Genomic DNA, 19,301 nt, shown 5'->3' on the forward strand with positions numbered 1-19,301 from the left:
GAAGCAGCCTAACCTTGGCCTCAGTTTTTCCATCTGTAACATAGGGACAAAACACCTCATATACAGAATATTTAGAGAGTCTAATTGGTATGATTCTAAGTAAATCTTTGAAAATAATTGTTATCTAATAAAAATACATGATAGCTAATATTATTCCTTTTCATTTTTTGGCAAAAATTCAAGGTAAATTAAATAGATTAGGATCTATTGTACCTTAGAGTATACTTTGCTAAACAGTAGTAGATACAAAGTGTTTGGTTCAGATTTCAATTGACTAGGTTTTTCTTTTTGTCTGTTTTGGTATAAAATTTCAATATATTCTGTGAATTTTGTGAGCAACATACTACCTGATTCTGTAGGGTTCTTTCCTTCTAACATAGTGGCACAGTTCTTGGGTTGGGGGAGGTGTCGTAAGAAAGAGGTTTAATGCACAGTGTCCCATCTCTAACCAATGGGTCGACAATTTGGCAAATACAGAGGACTGGTAATTCAGATGAAATTCCTGATGCTTTCCTAAACAGATAATGAAGGAAATTATGTCTTACAAGATCCCTAAGGAGATATCTTTACATCTGGAGAGTCCCCTTCGGTCTATTTTATTTATGACTAATGTAGTTCCAAAAGTGTAATTTGACAGTAAAAATATTAACCTCTAAAGGCAAGTTTTCTAAGATGACATTTACAAGCCATTTTACACATGCTTATAGATTAATGTGACACAAGTTGGCTGTTTCCAACCCTGTCCACAGTTCTTCTTATATTGGGATTGATAGCATTTTGTTTTCAATGTTCCTCTTGGGGCTCAGACAGCCTTGAAGGTATCATTTAGAAAAATGATGGAAATCTGATTCTAATTTTTATCTCATCATAAATATCTCATCATTTATCTCCTAAAATTTGTCTAGCCCAATACACATGTACTCTGTGTAATTTCATATATAAGGATCTCAATTCCTAGTAAAAAGGCCAAATTGACCCCTGAAAGTCCAAGGTCATACAAGTAACAGCTTTGTGTTTTCTTACCTACTTTGTGTCTTCCCTTCTTTATACACCTTTGAAATTACTTTCATTTTTCTTTATGCCATCAACATGAGACCTTGTTTAAGTGCCCCTGTTTCCCTTTCACCAAGACACACACTACTTTTGGTGATTCCTGGGAGGAACACGTCCCAGAAGAACCAGTTTTGACCTGATCACAAATTCAGCATCTACTTATTGAAATCTTTCTAAGCGCCCTGCACTGTGCCAGAGGAGTGAAGAGGAGACAGGTCCATGATCACAGGCAGATTACCTTGAGGTGGAGTCCAGGGATAAGAATAAACCAGGAGCATTCCAAGAATAGCTACTGAGAAGGAAATGATGAAGCATAACAGAGCAATCTGGTGCAATCTACATAATGTAAATCATGCAACAATACCAAGCATAAGGAAATCGTGCAGTGTGTACTCAGGGGCATGCACAGCAAATTAGAGAAATGTGGAGAAACATAGATGGAGAGGGACACCAGAAGGGTACATAAAGTTTGGAGTGGACAAGCCTAAAAGGAGGCCCTCTGAGCACTGGCCCTTGAGCTGAGGTCTTTGGCATGATCTTGGTGGTGACCAAGAATATGGTCTTCACAACGGTGAAGGTCTCCAAGTCTGGCCTTCTGGCAGAGCTAGTCCAGCAGCCTCTCCAGGTCAGGTCCCAGGCAGCACCTGGGTTCCTTCCATCCTTCCCAGCTCACAGCGCCATGCCCTGGCCAGCTCCCAGGAGGTTCTTGGAGCCTGGGGCAAATCTCCTGCATTTCCATGAGACAACATCCAGTGGAAGGATGAGTCACTTCCGGAGTGTCTGGTGAAGGAGCCCTTTCCAGGAATCCCTAGAGGGCTTCTCACTCGGCATTGGCCAGGGTTGTACCACTTGCCTCTTCCTAGCCAATAAGTGGAGGCGCAGTGAGGCTTAGGTGGGCGAAGCGCCATGGTCTCCTGAAGAGAAAGGAAGCCATAGTGGTGTTAGAACCCAGGAGGTGCGGGCCGAGGGCTGCTGTGTGGTGAGTGACCGGTGGGGTCCTGCCTGTGTTACCCCCAGGTCTGCGGACATGGTCCACACGGGGAAAAGCGGTGGAAGGACGTGGGGAAGTTCGCTGCCTGTGAGTGAGGAAGCGGCCCTACGCCTCAGGGGATCAGCTGCCTCTGTGTGGCCTCAGCCCTGGGCAGCGCTGGGCGTGGTCCACCCCACCCCCTCACGAAACTGAGCATATGGCAGCCTTTTCCTGCCTGTATTCTGGACAGGTGAAGTGAGCATCAGGACTCCTCAGGGAGTAATGGTGGAACTTGTTGTGTGGAGCGGCAGGAAGGGCCGGCAGTGAGGCCCTGGGCAAAGGCGAGCTGCCCCGCAGGCGGTGGTCCTGTTGGAAGTGGTGGTAAAGTGACAGGGAGCACTCAGCTGGGGGTGTGTGCTCGGGACAGGTGACTCAAGAGTTTTCAGTGCAGTCTATGTTTCCACCAGTCACCATGAAAGTCCTCTGAATGTTGCTTTTGGGGTTACAAATAATTTTTAGAAAGCATGAATTTAAAGATACAGAACCCATAAGTAACAGGGCCAGCTGTAAATTGGTGAATCCGTGGAGTGGGGAACTCTTGTTTTTTGCATATCTGATATGGCCCCTGTATGTTTTTCACGTATTCAGATGTTAGCACTCAATATGATAAGCCATATTAAATGAGCTGTTTTAGTTGAATCAAACAAGGATGGAGAACATACATTTTTAAAGGGTATTTATATCCTTGGAGAAAAAAATAATAACATACAGAACTGCTAAATTATTTCACTCTTTTACATTTTAAATAATTAATTATTTTGTCCATTTCAGTTGTACATCAATTCCTGAAATTAAAAGGCAGGGTTAAATCTGCACATGCTCTGAAAGGGTGCAGAATCACTGCATTATGATTTCAATTCTAATGACAGAAAAAAAAAAACTCTCATGGTTTCTAAAGATGAAGTGTTCCTGGCAGTGAGATGTGGTTCAGAGTGATCCAAAGTGGAATTAGTTGTGGGTGGGAAGTAGTTGTCAAAGAAGAACCAGAATTTTTCATAAATGTAGGAGAGTTGAGATCTGTACTCTAAAAGGTAGGACTGGGAAAGTCCCAGCAATCGGTGACAACTACTTTTACTAGGAAGAAGGTGAGGGCAGAAGGGAACCTCCTAATATGTGCACTGCAGCCTTCTGATTGGCAGGGAACCAATGGATTGGTCTGCAAGGCATGGGCAGATTACATCCTTTTGCTCCAGAGGAACGGTTCCTTTTGAACCTCCACTTGCCCCAGTGTAGTGCTCCCATGGGAAGAGGGTTTGCTTTGTAATAGGACTTCTGTTACCATTCCTAAGTATCTAAATGGATGGCAGCCAGGTTTAACTTTGAGTCAGCATCATGGGATTTTAAAGTAAGAGCATGACCCTCCATTCCATTTTTCTGCTCTAAATAGAAAACATATTCCGATTGTTCCCTTTCCTGGGCACAATAATGCAGATTTAAGTTCTTCATTCATGCTCCCCAAAATAGCTAATTTTTTTTGTTCTTCATTTTCTCCCCTTTAAAAAAGTAAAGCAGAGAAAATGGGAAAGTATTCTTTTTTTTCCCTAAAATTTGAAGAATCAAAGAAATGCCCTTTTCAGCTCAAACTGTAATTATGGGGCCAAGAGACTTGTTAGCTCCACTGTCTACTATCATCTTTTAAAGAAATTATTTAAATTTGTTCTAATTAGTTATACATGATAGTAGAACACATCATACATAAATGGTTTATATCTTCTCATTCTTCTGGTTTACATGATGTAGAGTAGTAGTCATGTGATAATAAATGCACATAGGGTTCTAATGTTCGATTCATTCTACTATCCTTCTTGCCCCTACACCCTCTCCTCTCTTCACTCCCCTCTGTACTAATCCAAGTACCTCCATTCTTCCCTGGTCCTCACACCCCCTTATTGTTAATTAGCATCTGAATATCAGAGAGAACATTCAACCTTTGGTTTTTGGGGATGGATTGTTTTTCTTAGCATGATATTTTCCAGTTCTATCCATTTACCAGCAAAGGCCATTATTTTATTATTCTTTAAGCTGATTAATATTCCGTTATGTTTCCATGCCCAACTTTCTTTGTCTGTTAATCTGTTGAAGGGTACCTAGGTTGGTTCCATAGTTTAACTATTATGAATTATGCTGTTAGAAACATTGATGTGACTGCATCACTGAAGTTGCTGATTTTAAGTCCTTTGGGTATAAAACAAAGAGTGGGATAGCTGGGTCAAATGGTGGTTCCATTCTAAGTTTTCTTGAGAAATCTCCATACTGCTTTCTGTAGTGGTTGCACCAATTTGCAGCCCCATCAAGAATGTATGAGTGTGCCTTTTCCCCCACATTTTTGCCAACATTTATTGTTGCTTGTATTTTTGGTTATCGCCTGTATCATCTTTTAAAAACAGTATTATTTTAATTCTATAAATTCATGGGTACTGTGTGATAATTTATGCTTACACAGAGAACATAATGTTCAAATCAGGGTAGTTAACATTTTCATCTCAAACATTTCAAACTTTAAATGAACACAATAATTGTACATGTTTATGGGCCAAAGTGTGATATTTCAATACATGTATACAGTGGGTACTGATCAAATCAGGACAATTAATATTTCCATTTTCTACTCATTACCTTATAATTGGGGCCTTTGAACTTTTCTCTCTGGTTAGACATATAACATAATAGGTCATTGCAAAGACTTGTCCCCCAACTCTTTTTTAGAGCACCAGAACGTATTACAGCTATCTAACTGTTTTGGTACACATTATCCAATCTCCCACTACCCAACCCTCAACACTTCTCAGCCTCTAGTAATCACTGTTAAACATTTAGATTAACTTTTAAAAACATACATGCATAAAAACATGGAGTTTGACTTATTTCTCTTAATGTAATACACTCTAATTCCACCCTCTTTGCTGTAAATAATGAAATATCATTCTTTTGTGGCTGAATAATATTCCATTATATACAACTGTGTGTATATAGCACAGCTTCTTTATCCTTTCATTCACTGATGGCATCTGGGTTGATTCCATATCAGCTACTATGAACAGTGCATCCATGAATGTTGGTGGCAACTATCTCTTTTATATGCTGATATCATTTCCTTTGGAGATATACCCAGAAGTGGATTATATAGTAGATCTATTTTTAGTGCCTCCATCTGTTCTCCATATCACTGTATTAGTTTGCGTTCCCATCAATAATGTATGAGAGTTTACTCTCACTCACATCCTTGCCATCATTTGTTTTTTGTTTTCTTTTTGGTGATGACCACTCTAACTTTGTTGAGATAGTATTTTTTGAGTCTTATGGCCCTGATGGCTAATTAAGTTGAGGGATTTTTTCCCATGAATTTGTTGGCCATTTTAATTTATCCCTTTAAAAATAGACATGCAGACCAGTGGAACAGAATAGATTCAGAAATAACCCTATGTACTTACAGGCAAATGATTCTCAACAAAGGTGCCAAAAACATATGTTGAAGAAAGGAGAATGTCTTCAATAAATAGTGCTGGAAAAACTGGATATTCACTAGGAGGAGATTTAAATTTGACCTCTATTACTTGGTATGAAAATAAACTTGAGGATTGGGGTTGTAGCTCAGTGGTAGAGCACTTGCCTGACATGTGGGAGGCCCTGGTTTCATCCCCCATAACACAAACAACAACAAAAAATAACAATGAGAACAGAATGGGTAAGAAACTCAAATGTAAGATCTGAAACTATGAAACCACTAGAAGGAACCAGAGTAAACATCTTGTGACATTGGTATAGGCAATGACATTTTTCATAAGACCCCCAAAATACAGGGAATAAAAGTAAAAATAGACAAATAGGATTAGTCAAACTGAGAAGCTTCTATGCAGCAAACTTGCCATAGAGGGAAGAGACAGCCTGCAGAATGGGGGAAAATTTTTGCAAACGATTAATGTGACAGAAAGTTACTATATGAAATATACAAGAACTTAAAATACTCAATAAGAATAGCCACATGAGCAACAACATCATCAACACAAAGTACTCCACAAATAACCCCCTGTGATGCCAGGGAAGATTTGTTGCTCAGAAGAGCAGATTCTGAAGAGAAGGGGACTTTGGACTACTACATTCTGGCAGGGCAGAAGGGGACTCCAAAATGACCCAGTTGCTCTCTGGCTATCTCTGCATTGCTTTGTGGACCAGGGTTACTATGTCAGGGTCACTGTGATTTCAGCTGATCTTCTAATTAGTGGCTTATGTGAAATATATTTCACTTATATATTCCCTAAGATGATGCTGATGTTGTGAAGTGGAAATGACAAGGTTCTTTCCCTTTGACTGGGATGAAGGGTGAGAATTTGGTTTGAATCTACGGTGAACTACCACATCCAGAAACGTGATTGGTGGCTGGTTGGAGGCCTCCACTTCCTCCTCAGGGAGCACATTTATATTAGTACCATTTTGCAGGGGAGGGTGGTAATTTGTCTCAAATAACTTGGAGGTTTTCCCTGGGTGTGGAAGTTGGTATTTCTGATGTCACTCTTAAGCCAATCACCTGATGATGCTTAGCAGGCAGTTGGGCTCCTGGTTCTGAGGCCTGGAGCAGAGGTCTGAGCTGAAGCTCCAGATCGAGGTGAAGAGAGGAGGAAGGGAAGTGTCAGGTTCTAGTTGGTGGCTTGTCAGACTGGCTGTGTGGTGCCATCACTGGTTGAGTTGTGAGCCTTGCCAGTGCCCAGTCTGATACAGACTTTTAAGAAAACAGCTCTGCTAATTTTTTTTTTAGTTTTTTTTTTAGGTGGACACAATATCTTTATTTATTTTTTTATGTGGCACTGAGAATCAAAACCAGTGGCTCATTCATGCTAGGCAAGTGCACTACCACTTGAGCTACATCCCCATCCCCAGCTCTGCTAATTTTAACCAAGATTCATTTTTGGACTTTTGACTTCTGGAACTTCAAGATAATAAGCTTATTTTGTTAAGTTAAAAAAAGTTGTCAGACCTCTGGCCTGACAACTGTTTTAGCCTCAGTTTCTTCATCTGTAAAATGAGATTCTGGCCCCTTTGCAGTTTCGTGATCTGTTGTGAATTGATGGTTTATTTTCTGTCTCCTCTTCATGACATGATGCCCACTCCTTCCCCTTCCCTCATCTATATGTTTTCCTGATGGGCCAGGAGAGCAAAGCAGCAACATTTTATTTGCTCATCCTGAAGATGTGAATTGAAATGGAGCTTTAAATTGTCTAATTCTGAATCTGTGAGTGGATCAACTAAAGGGGGAGCCTCCAAACGCTGAGTCAAAAGACCATGCTAAAATGCTACATCCTTACCACTATTCTGCAAACTTATAGTTTAATGGGGCAAAAATAATTGCATCTTTGTTTTTCTAGCACATTTCATGAGTGCTTTGCCTCATGGATTTGCCAGGGATTTTAATCTAGAACAAAGCTCTCTTGGTTTTTCAGAAGATCCTCTTTATAGCTTGAGTTAAGTATGTTTTTATGTAACAAAAACCTTTTGTGCATCTTCTAATATGCTGCCAGAGTGAAACAAATTGCACCTGGTGTTTTATTGGTGGTGGTTTGAGTTCATGAAAAAAAGGTAAGATAAAGAAAAGCACAGAGCTAAAGCAACAGAGGTTGTGTAACTCATTAAATTATGTTTATGGGTTTACTTGTCAGAGTTTTGTAACAAAATGGTTTTTCTGAAGTCTGTTTATCAGTATTTGTCACAAATTAGTGCCTACAAATTACTCTTTTATGGTAGTCATATCATCCTGGTGTCTTAATTATCAGAGCTTTGCTGCTCACGTGCTTTGCTGTTGTTAGGTTTTGCTTGTGCTTTTCTTTCTGGTGCATCTCATGGTTCTCTCTCTTCCCCAAATGTTTCCAACAACTGTGACTCCATTTTCGTGAATGGGAAGAAAATGAAGAGTAAAGTAGACACGATAGTGAACTTCACCCACCAGCACTTAACCTCTCAGGTGGAAGTCACTCTCTGGGTGCCCAGACTCCCCTTGCAGATTGAGATCTCAGACACAGAGCTGAGCCAGATCAAGGGTTGGAGGATCCCGGTGGCCTCCAACAGATGGTGAGGACCATACCACAGTGGGTTACAGTGGTCTGTGCTTGGGGTTCAGATGAGTCTGACTTCGGACTCACTCACATTTTAGTATTAACACCTTCTAGAGTAGTTGTGAGGATTCAGTGAGATGATATGTGTGCCCAGCATGGGGCCTGGCATTGGCTCAGCTGTTTTCCATCCCCATCTCACTCCCATTCATTCTTGTGTTTCTCTTCCTTAGTCTCCCTGTTCATGGATCTTGGTCATTTCTCATGGACAAAATGCAGGGATTAAGACTGTGATCTCTGGAGTGAGGTTGAGTGAGTTTTAAACCCTGGTTTTCCACTTAAACTCTGTGAACTTGTGGCTTCACCTGTCCATTCCTCAGTTTCTTTATCTGAATTGAGAATAATATTACTGAAAAGTTGTCCCAAGAATTCAGTAATGTGATGCGTACTCCAGTAGAGAGAATTCTAAAGATGAACTGCTTGCTCTTCAAGATTCCCATCACCAAACACTGATCTGATAGGGTGGTGAGGGGACTTCACAGAAAAAGCTACTAACAACTGATCAATGGAGAGTACCCTGGTGGGCCAGACCCATCAGATAAGCCATTTGAGAGCAGAACATTCTCCATAGCCAATAGCATAGTGGAAGTGGGAGGGATTTGAAAGTGTGAACATTTGGACAGGGTGTTGCTGGCTTTGAAGATGGACTGAGCCATATTTCAAGGAGAGAGGGTGACAGTATTTAGGAGCTGGGAGTAGCCTGAGGATGTGCTCCAGTCAGAAAATGGGGGCCCCAGTCCTTCAACAAAAGGATCCAAACAACCTGCAACAACCAGACAGATTCTAGAGGTGGGCTCTTCCCTCATATCTGCTCATCAGGTCAAGGCCAGAAACAGGAGAGGAAAGGCTAAGGTTAGCCTGAGTGGCAACAGGGAGGTGGTGATGGTGCTTAGAATGTGAGAGGAGCATCCTGGGGAATTCACTCACTGCACAGACAACTGCAGGGCTGGTAGAAATCTAGACTTCAGAATGCTGCCACTGAGGGCCTGGAGGGAATTGAGGAAGGCCAATCCTTGCTAGGAGGCTGCAGAGTGCTCAGCAGAGCTAGGTACTGCCAGTATGTGGAAAGCAAGTGAGGCTGGCTGTGGCTGAGGAGGTGATGTGTGTGCACCTTGGAGTCTTCTTGCTACGTATGGTAAAATGCAAGAGGAGGGGTAAATGGAGGCAGGACTGATAAAAAGGAACAGTATCTGAGGATGTTGAAGTTTCTAGCATAACTAGATGGCCAGCTATGAGAAAAGCAAGAGACTCCCTGTTGGAAAAGTGGGCCCTTCAGCAGAGGCAAGGATGGGACTCAAGACTCTTCCCTGAAACCCGAAGGACAGGCCCAGAGCTAACTGCCTGTGTGGCTTCTTGATTTTGGCTCACCCTCCACCTCTTCCAGGGCTGTGCATTCTGCCTTTTGGGCAAAACTAGCAGGGAAAGATTGGGTACCCCATGGTATCTGAAACAGATAATGTGGGCTCCGAGCCCAAGTTGTCATTAGAGCCAAAGCTCAGAAAAGCTCATCAGCACTTGTGCACTAAAACAGAACAAAGTTACTAAAACAAGTTTTAGTAGGATCCAGGGTTTTCTATCATAATATTCAGAATGTGCAGAAGAAAATTGAGAATCACTTGTTATACCAAGCAGGGAGAAAAAAACAAAGCTGTCAGTGAGGAATTACAAATAGCCCCAAAACAAAACAAAACAAAAAAATTAGAAAATCTCAGCAAGTACATGTACTCATCATAAAGAAGAAGATGTAAATCATAGGACTGAAAAAGAGAGTAACTGTCACTGAGGCTGTCAGAGGATCAAGTCAGTGGAGGGCAGACAAAAGAATTTACTCAATATGAGTAAGAGAGAAGTAGGTTGGGAACAAGCAAACAGAGCTTCAGGGACTTGTGAACAATGACAAAAGATCTTAAGTTCTGTAATTAGAATCTGAGGAGACAGGAAAGGGTATAGGGATGAAACAGTATTTGAGAAATAGTGGATGAAAACTATCCAAATTTGACAAAAGACACAGCTTATGGATTTGAAAAGTTGGGAAATCACAAAAGTGACAAATCCAAAGAAATCCATGCCAAGGCAAATCATAATTAAGCTTGTGAAACTTAGAAGACAAAGGAAGAATCTTAAAAACATCCTGATATTACACTAATTTGAATGAGGATGAATTTCTCACCTGAGACCAAGGAGGCCAGAAAGACGTGGCACATTTTTCCAGTGGTGAAAGCAAAGAACTGTCAGTCCTGAATCTATATCTGGAAAAAGTATTCTTCAAGAATGAAGGGGAAATAAAGACATTCTTACATGAAGAGAGACAAAATTTATTTCAGGAGACCTACCCTCAAAGAATGGCTGGCAGAGCTTCTCCAAAGAAAAAGAAAATGATAACTGAAAAAGGTTTGGAACTTTGAAAAGGAAAAAAGAATGTGAGAATCAGTGAAATTTAAATAGGATAGAAGTCTTTCTGAATTCATAAATTTCTTAAATTATATTTGACAATCATATTTGGTTGAAACAAAAACTTAGGACCTCATCAATGTGGTGCTTAAAGCACATAGAGGAAGTTTTAAAACAATTGTTTGTGAAAGCAGGGAGGCCAAGGAACCTAAATGGAATTAAGGTGCCTACCTTCCAAGTGGTCAAAATTTGTTACCAGGCCAACATAAGTTATGCATGGAGGTTAAATTGCACACCCTTGCATGCATACAGGCACAAGTGACTCTAAAGTTGGTGAGATCTGAATGAGCTCTGTGTGTGCCAAGGCCAATTGCTTGGTTTTGGTATTGTCCTCTAATTACAAACAGTCACTTTGCATTACTGGGTAATGAGTGTATGGGATCTCTCCATACTTTTTTTTTCTTTTGGTTAATTTGTGATTATTTCAAAATTAAAAGTTAAAAGAATTAATAGAGTACAGTTTGTCTTAACCTAACAGAACTGTTTTATTTCAATAATTCAGAACTTCTAAAAGTTCATGTATTTACTGACAACTTTTATCATACTGCCACCTTTTAATAAAGTGTAAAATATACATTATAATGCACTTCTTTCAGTTTTATTCACTTAATTAAGGGGAACTTCTCATCACTAGCACAAAAATGACAGCTGGTATCATTTATTATAAAATAAATTGTATCAAAAATTAATACAAATAAAACAATGTTTTAAATTTCTGAGTAGATGCTGTCTCTCTATGTGTCTTTGTTAACTATCAGGACAGCATTTAAAGACTTTGTAGCATTGATCAGAAACAGTGCTGGTGATGTATTCTGATGGACTCAAAAATAGAATGGGAATGACTTTTCAGTATGTCACAATGTTTTTAATGCTATGTCCCTTTCCCTCTGAAGGCATCTCTCTTACCCATAAAGATCTTTACTTCTCCCTTCAGGAAACTGGAATTGCTGATCACAGTGCTGGCTCAAGGAGGCAGATTGACCTATTGTGAATAGAACATATTTCAGAAATCAAAGAGAACTGGATGCAAGCCTGCTAGTTAGCAGTTGTCACGTGTTTTAGTCAGTTTGCGTCACTGAGATTAGAAGACCTGACAAGAACAACATAGAGAATGACAAGTGTATGTCAGCTCATGGTATCAGAGTTTCAGTCCATGGTCAGCATACTCCATAGCTCTGGGCCAGAGGTGAGGCAGACCATCATGTAAGAAGGGTAGGGAGGAAGAAAGCAGCTCAGGATGTGGTAACCAGGAAGCAGAGAGAGCACCACACTCAGCAGGGACAAAATATAAACCCCTAAAGCCTACTCCCAGTGACCTGCCTCCTACAACTACACCCCACTGCCTACAGTTACCACCAGTTAATACATATCAGTGGATTAATAGGTCACAGGTCTCATAATCTTATTTTTTCACTTCTGAACATTATTTCATCGTTCCGTACATGAGCTTTTGGAAATGCCTCAGATCTAAACTGTAACACACGTGTTAACCACTGTAAGCCTTTTGTCATAGCCACAGTGAAGATGAGGTTAGTTGTAGAACCAGTGAGGATGCACACAGGACAACCAGATTGGGCTTGGCCCTGCCTTTGCACATGATCAGTTACGTGGCCCCTTTCTTATCCACATGATCAGGATAGCAGTCCAACTTCAGTCTTCAGGTTTTGTGAGGAATGAATGAGTTAAACATGTGGCTGTTGTAAAGCCAGGTGTCATTGTGGGGAGACTAGGCCCATAGGTGTAACAACAGTACATAGGAATTGCTGTCATTTCATCCCCTGATGTATTCCTCCTCACTGGTGGTCACAGACTAGGCAACAGCCATGAATCAAAGTCCTCTCCTATGAGGCCACAAAAGAGGTTATTCTTTAGGGGAAGGTTCTGGAATTGCAGAACCAGAGGATTTCTCAGGGTGGGCTGTGGATAGATGGAGAGCATGTGCCAGGATTAGAAGAAGGGCCAGAGCCTTGGTGAAGGAAAGAAAAAGCCAGAATGGGTGAAAGGAGAGATCCACTCACTCACAAGTTTTACCAGTAACATGAGCAGCTTTGCTCCCAGAGCAGTACTTGTGGGGAGGGCAGGATGTGCCAGGGGAGAGCACTTAGGCACCCCAAGGGCCTAAGCAGGAGGAAGCTGCTTCTGTGAAGTCCACTGGCCCAGGCCAGTGAGTAGTGGGAAATGAGAGCAGGCCAAGCCTACTGGCTCTTGGTTTATCTTTGCAGTTCCTAAGGGGCTTTCCCAGTGTCTTCACACCTTGATGTCCTTAGTCCTTTATCTTTATACTCCCAAAGGGGAAGAACAGGCAGCCATTCTTATTTTCATTTTCAGCATGAGGTACCTGAGCCCATTGGAGAGCAGAGTACCTGGCTCAAGGCCCAACAGGGAGTGCAAGCAGGAATCCAGACAGCTCCTGTGTCTCAGGACCTCGCATTTCTGCTTCAGAAGCCACAGTCTTGCTTCATTTCCACATGGGGAATCGTATTTTGATGCCCAGTTTCCAGAAGGCAAAGAGCAGAAGCTCCATTTCTGCCTGTCTGGTCTGGAGTCTCCTGTGGCAGTGGACCAGGGAAGCCAGGGTGCACTTGCTGTCCACCTTCTAAGTGTGAAGCAGCCTGTGTGGCTCACAGTGACTGCTGAAAAGGTATTGAATGAATTAACTGCTGAAAGTTGAGTGAATCAATGGATGAACAGATTTGGCCTGAGAAAAGCCACTTTATTTCACTCTGCGCCGTCACCTGGACTCTAAACCAGGGACAAATAACACTCCTTCCCAACAAGGACGCTTACTCTGTTGTGGTCTATTTGTGTTCAGGCCCACCCGGGAGAGTGAAGGAGGATGAGGAGAAGAAGGGACGAGGCTGCTCCCTGCAGTACCAGCATGCCCTGGTGCATGTCCTCACCCAGTTTGTGACTGAGTCATCTGACTTGGGTCAGCTGACCTACATGTTGGGCCCAGACTGGCAGTTTGACATCACTGACCTTGTGACAGAGTTCATGAAGGTGGAGGAGTCCAGAGTCGCCCAGTTACAGAATGGCAGGACCCTGGTTGGTTGGGAGCCAGGAATCACCACTGTTCAGGTACACGGGGTTAATGTTTTGCCACCTCTCCAACACCAGTACCTGCTGATGGTTCAGGAAAATGCTACCATGCTGGGGTGTGCACATATGTGAGGGTGATTGTGCAAATGTGCAGATACCGAGTCTGCCTGTAACAGAATCACGAGAAGCAATAGAGTATTCACCAATTTTAAAAACCTAAACACATTTTGTATTTTAGAGAGAGTTGAGAAAAATGCCTGATCTGTTTTTACCAGAGAAAGCTAAATGAAACACATAGTGTAAGTCACCCTTTTCCCGATATGACACTTTTTTTTTTTTTTAATCTGTACTAGGAGGTGGTAGAACCTCTGAAAGCAAATTTCTCCTCAACTTTGACTTTTAACCATTTAGCTATATTATACCTTTAACAGTAGGCAAAGATTTTTTAAAGCATGTATTTGGCTATAAATCACAAAGAATCTATAGTTAAAAGCTCTCTATTTTCATCATACTAATAGTAAAATAATTTCTAACTGATTTTGGCAAGATTAAAAAAAAAGTCACAGATTGTTTTATTTTTGCAAATTTAAAATGTTACTGCTCCTAGTTAATTATGTCTTATTTTAGGTGTTGCCAAAGTTAATTTTCGACAAAGTTGAATTAAATATGTAACATTCTATATTCTTGTCTATTTCTGTGTAATATATTACCACCAATTTAACATTTCAAGACAACAGTAGTTTATTAAGTTATATTCTGTGGGTACACAGTCCTGGTGGGTGGGCTGGTTCTATGCTCCGTGTTCCTAAGGCTGAGATCCAGGTGCTGGCTGGGCTTGGCCCTTAATCTTGGAGTTTTGGGAACTCCATTGGCTTTTAATCTCATTCAGTTTCTTGGAAGAACTTAGCTCTCTTATAGTTATAACACTGAGGTCACAGTTTCCTTACTGTCAGCCAGGTGTTGCCCTGTCCTCTAAGAGGACCCCTCCATTCCTTCTCACATGATCCCTCTCTCATCAGTAATGGCTGGATTCAGTCCTTTTCACACTTAGAGTCTGAATTCTCCTGCTACCAGCTGGGGAAATGCACTCTGCTGTTAAGGGTTCCTGTATAATTCGGGAGACCCTTGTTTTAGAGCCAGCTGTGCCATGTAACAGTGTGATTGTAGAGTGCTTTCTCATTGTATTTGAAGGTTAAGGTCAACATTTAGGGGGATTATTCTAGTAATTGTGCCTTTGACATATTCCTGTCTCAGTTTCAGTCTCCCATGGTTGCACATTAGATGGTAAAGTGGTAGGAATGGCTCCTTAGGACATGACTATTCCCTGCCCCACTTTAACTGTTCATCCAGTTATCCCACAGTGGTCCACCCAGTGATCATATTGTACCATGATAGGCATCTAACCTGCCTATTGGAAGAGATGTGAGCAGGAGAAGAGGGCTGAGCACCATTTCCTTCAAAAGAGTTGACCACAGGCCACTGCTATCAAAGTCTGAATGTTGGTTGTTGGAAAAGCGCTACTCTTTGAGTGCTGAGTACCAAGGCAAGCAATTTGAGTTATTGCCTCTAACTTAAAACAAGCTTATCTCAGAAAATACACTGTTGTTATGATGGCATGAATCCCAAGAAAGAAAGTGTATTAAGGTGACCTTTATAAAACTCCTTCAAGTGCTAAGTTTAATTGGACAATGGCAGGATACCTACGTAAGCAGTCTTCCTATGTGCACTCTGTAGAGCACTGCAGAGTCTCCCGAGGCCCCGCCAGCTTCAGGACTTGAAATTGTCACGTGGGCAGAGACCGCGCTTTCTCAATTACTCCCCAGGTCTTCTCACCTCTCTGTGACTCCATCCTGGCTGAGAAGAAAGTGATTGTCCTGGATGACTGCGTCACCATCGAGGAGCTGGGCGTTCAGCTGGTGGCTGGCTTGTCCCTCTCCATGCAGCCTCACAGGGTGGACCGAAGGGTCATCGTCTCCACAGTAGCTGCCCAGGATGTCCTCCAGGCCCCACAGCAGGTGAGAGCCCAGAGGCCTGTGCCCTGGTCCATGGTCAGCTCCTCTCCAGGTCGTTTTGTCCTACACAGAGGGTCAGCAGGGTCTTGCTGTCCCTCGCAGCCCCTTGCTGTTCTTGGAGCTGCTCCCGCATCTCCTCCAGCACATTGGGTCTAGGAAAGCGTGTAGAGACAGAGGCTCATTTTCTCCACCATTTGTTCTCCAGCAGGATAACCTGTGATAGCACAGTCTGCTGTTGGACTGTGAGCTGAGGGCCATATTTTTTTACCTTGGCCAAACCAAATGGGTAATTTTTGATACTGCATCTTGCTAAGTTGCTGAGACTGGCCCTGAACTCATGATCCTCCTGACTAAATCTCATGGTTGGCTAGTATTACAGGTGTGCATCACTGTGCCTGGCTGTTGCAAATCATTTATAAAGATAACCGAGGCACTAGGCCGTTCAAGCAGTCCAACTTCATAATCCATCGTTTACCAAGAAATTTACCAGAGTGCGTTTTGCTTCATCAGCATTGGCTTCCTAATAAAGAAGGTTCAAAGCGATATTATCTTTAGCAGTAGCCTGATTAGTTGCACCTAAAATTGATTCAGATAAATTGCCTGATCTTTTAAAGTGTTTTTAGAAAGGTCAATGTCAAGTTCTTTGATATGGCATGAAGTAAATTAATTTACACTTTAGTGCATTCATGAAAGCTTATTATTTATTTCTCATACCAGTGGAGCTCCTGCAGATTATTGATGCCAGTTCAAGGCATGACAAGAACTGGTAAAGATTATAAAATGGAAGTTTTTTTCTACATATACTTAAAAGCGTTTATATAGGAAATCTTGCTTATGTTGTAAATTTGAAGGGAGCTGATCATGCTTTGATTTTGTTTCCCTCAGGAAGCCATAGTCAGTTCTTGGATTTTATTCAGTGATGGCTCTGTGACACCTTTAGACATTTATGATCCCAAAGATTTTTCCATAACTGTCTCATCATTGGATGAAATGGTGGTGTCTGTCCAGCCATACTTGCAGTCTTAGTGGCCGGTTGTGGTTGCAGAGGGTGAAGGACAAGGGCCCCTGATAAAGTTGAAGATGATGATCAGTGAGCCTTGCCAGAAGACCAAGAGGAAGAGTGTTCTTGCTGTGGGTAAAGGAAGCATCAAGGTCAGGTTTGCACCAGGCATGTAGGAGGAGCACCGAGGAGGCAGCAATGACATTGAGGGCATGAACCGGGAATAGAAAGATCACCTGAGCAACTCCATAGAGCAGGAAGGGAGCCAGGAGCGAGCAGTCCAGGAGTGGCTCCAGCGTGGGGGCCCTGCTGACCCAGAGGACAGGACCAACAGGAGCACAACCCTGCCGCTGCCTGGGGAGGGGAAGGACAAGAAGCTACTCAAGAGTGGTGGTGCAGATGCCTTCACCAGCTTCCCCACCTAGGGAAAGTTTCCAGAATCCAGTAACCCTAGTGACCTTACAGTGGCCTCCAGGGGCTTGACAGACTTGGAGATTGGCATGTACGCCCTGCTCTGCATCTTCTGCCTGGCCATCCTGGTCTTCCTGATCAACTGTGTGGCGTTTGCCTGGAAGTACAGACACAAAAGGCTTGCGGTGAGCGAGCAGGGCAGCATCCCCCACTCCCATGACTGAGTCTGGCTTGGGAATGAGGTGGAGCTTTTGGAGAACCCAGTGGACATCACACTCCCCTCAGAGGCGTGCACGACCATAATAGACAGGGGGCTGTTGCAGTTCGATGAGAGGAACTTCCTGCTGAACAGAGATTCCCAGAATCCCTTCCACAGTCACCTGCTCAGACCTTCTGACTATGTCTATGAGAAAGAGATGAAAAAACAAACCTGTAAACTCTTCTGGCCCAAAGAGGAAGAGGGTAAAGTTTACTTCCTACACCACCATCCTCCCTGAGGATGGGGGCCCGTACAACAACCCCATCCTGTTTGACAGTGATGACAACATCAAGTGGGTCTGCCAGGACATGGGGCTGGGGGACTCACAGGACTTCAGAGACTATATGGAAAGACTGCAGGACCAGATGTAAACTCCTTTTTTATGTTGTATTCACCTTTATGCCTTCTGTTTTCTGAACGGTGGAGCAGTGAGTCTGATCAGAAATAGGGTGACTTCACAAAGTTGACTTCGTAGAGGTCTGGAGGGAGTCCTTTCTAAGCATGTTTCAGAGGCCTGGAGAGTTACATCAGCTGGGTTTTAAGCTGGGAAATGCCTCTAAAACAGCTACATGTAGGGACTGGAGGAATTTTAAGACAACAGTTTTGCCTACAGCCTGGTACCAGCTTAGTGCAGGTAGAGTAAACCCGACCCCACAGACATTGTTAGTCATCTCATGGCAAATGGCTGTGTATAGTGAGGAGAGATTTGAATTGTGATTTTCCTGTTCCTAGACCTTTTAAAGCACAGTGGACAGGTACAGCCCGTGGCCTGGGTTTGGACTCACATGAGAGATGACTGAATGTAGCTTTCCTTATTTGTTAGGAGCGCTGCTCAGTATTTTTCTATAGATTTTCATCTGCACCTGTTCCTTTGACCTCTGGAATTTTTTTTGAAACACGAAGAGAAGAAATTTCAGTCTTTGAGATTTATGTAATTTACAAATGAGTTTTATTCCCTGCGATTTGCCCCGCGTCACGTCATTTCCGTGGTCTCCATACAGGATGTCAGGTTTTTCAAGTTTTGAGCAATTCTTTCTTTAGTGACAGCATCTAAGAAGCTTATTCTCACTTTCTTTTTCCTACCTTTTGCTGTTGAACTTTCTTGTGTATGACTGGGACAGGGGTTTTGCTTATAATGTTGATATCCAGTGAGGGAGGGTAATCTCTTTACATTTTTCTATGTGAAGTTTAAAACAACTTGGAGGAAAGTTGTGAACACACACATTTATTTTTGTCCTCTGTTTGCTAAGAATCCTGGGGAGCTCCTGGAGTACACTGCTGAGGGCAGAAAGCCCCCAGGTAGCAGTGATTATGCAGGTTCTTTGTAGTAAACGCAATGTACCATCCAAACTGAATCTAAAGGTAGAATCCATCTATATCTGCGCTGAAGGGAAATTTCCCAGGAAATATCTTCCAATTAAACTTTCCATTTTACCAGAAAAAAAGAAAATTCAATGATGTTTCAAGTTAGCAATACATATAAATTATCCATACAATAACTAACTTCACAGGTGTGCATTTGTGGAAAAAGCAATGGGTTCCCCCCAGAATTCACAAAAATAAATGACTGTTCCAGAACCCAAGTAGCAGCTATTATGAACAAACTATAGCTATTTAAAAATCAAAGTGCTAAGAGGAAAAAAATGATTCTTGTATAATTTTTAAATAAAAATATTTAGACTCATCATGAATCATCATCTCAAAGCAATAATTTCAGATTAGCAAAATGCGACATTTTTATTTAACAAGATGCTATAGGTGGAAAAGCAGACACTGGACTAATCTGTCTCATTATGAGTTAACTGAGCCATTTGCATCCCTAAGAAATGGAATTTGAAAGGCCCAAAGTTGGAGGCATGTGCAGCAAGTCACCCTTACTCCCAGTGGCTGACAACTGAGCTATTCAAAAGAGAATTGTTTTCATTCAATTGCTCTCTTATTTTAG

At 42.1% G+C, this 19,301-nt stretch overlaps 1 pseudogene; it reads left to right on the top strand.

Moving 5' to 3' along the window:
* Positions 1-7,964: 7,964 nt before the first annotated feature.
* LOC101962088 (transmembrane protein 132B-like) lies at positions 7,965-18,987 on the top strand (annotated as a pseudogene).
* Positions 18,988-19,301: the final 314 nt, after the last annotated feature.

The sequence above is a fragment of the Ictidomys tridecemlineatus genome (genome assembly GCF_052094955.1).
Source record: "Ictidomys tridecemlineatus isolate mIctTri1 chromosome 1 unlocalized genomic scaffold, mIctTri1.hap1 SUPER_1_unloc_1, whole genome shotgun sequence".
Taxonomy (NCBI): Eukaryota; Metazoa; Chordata; class Mammalia; order Rodentia; family Sciuridae; genus Ictidomys; species Ictidomys tridecemlineatus.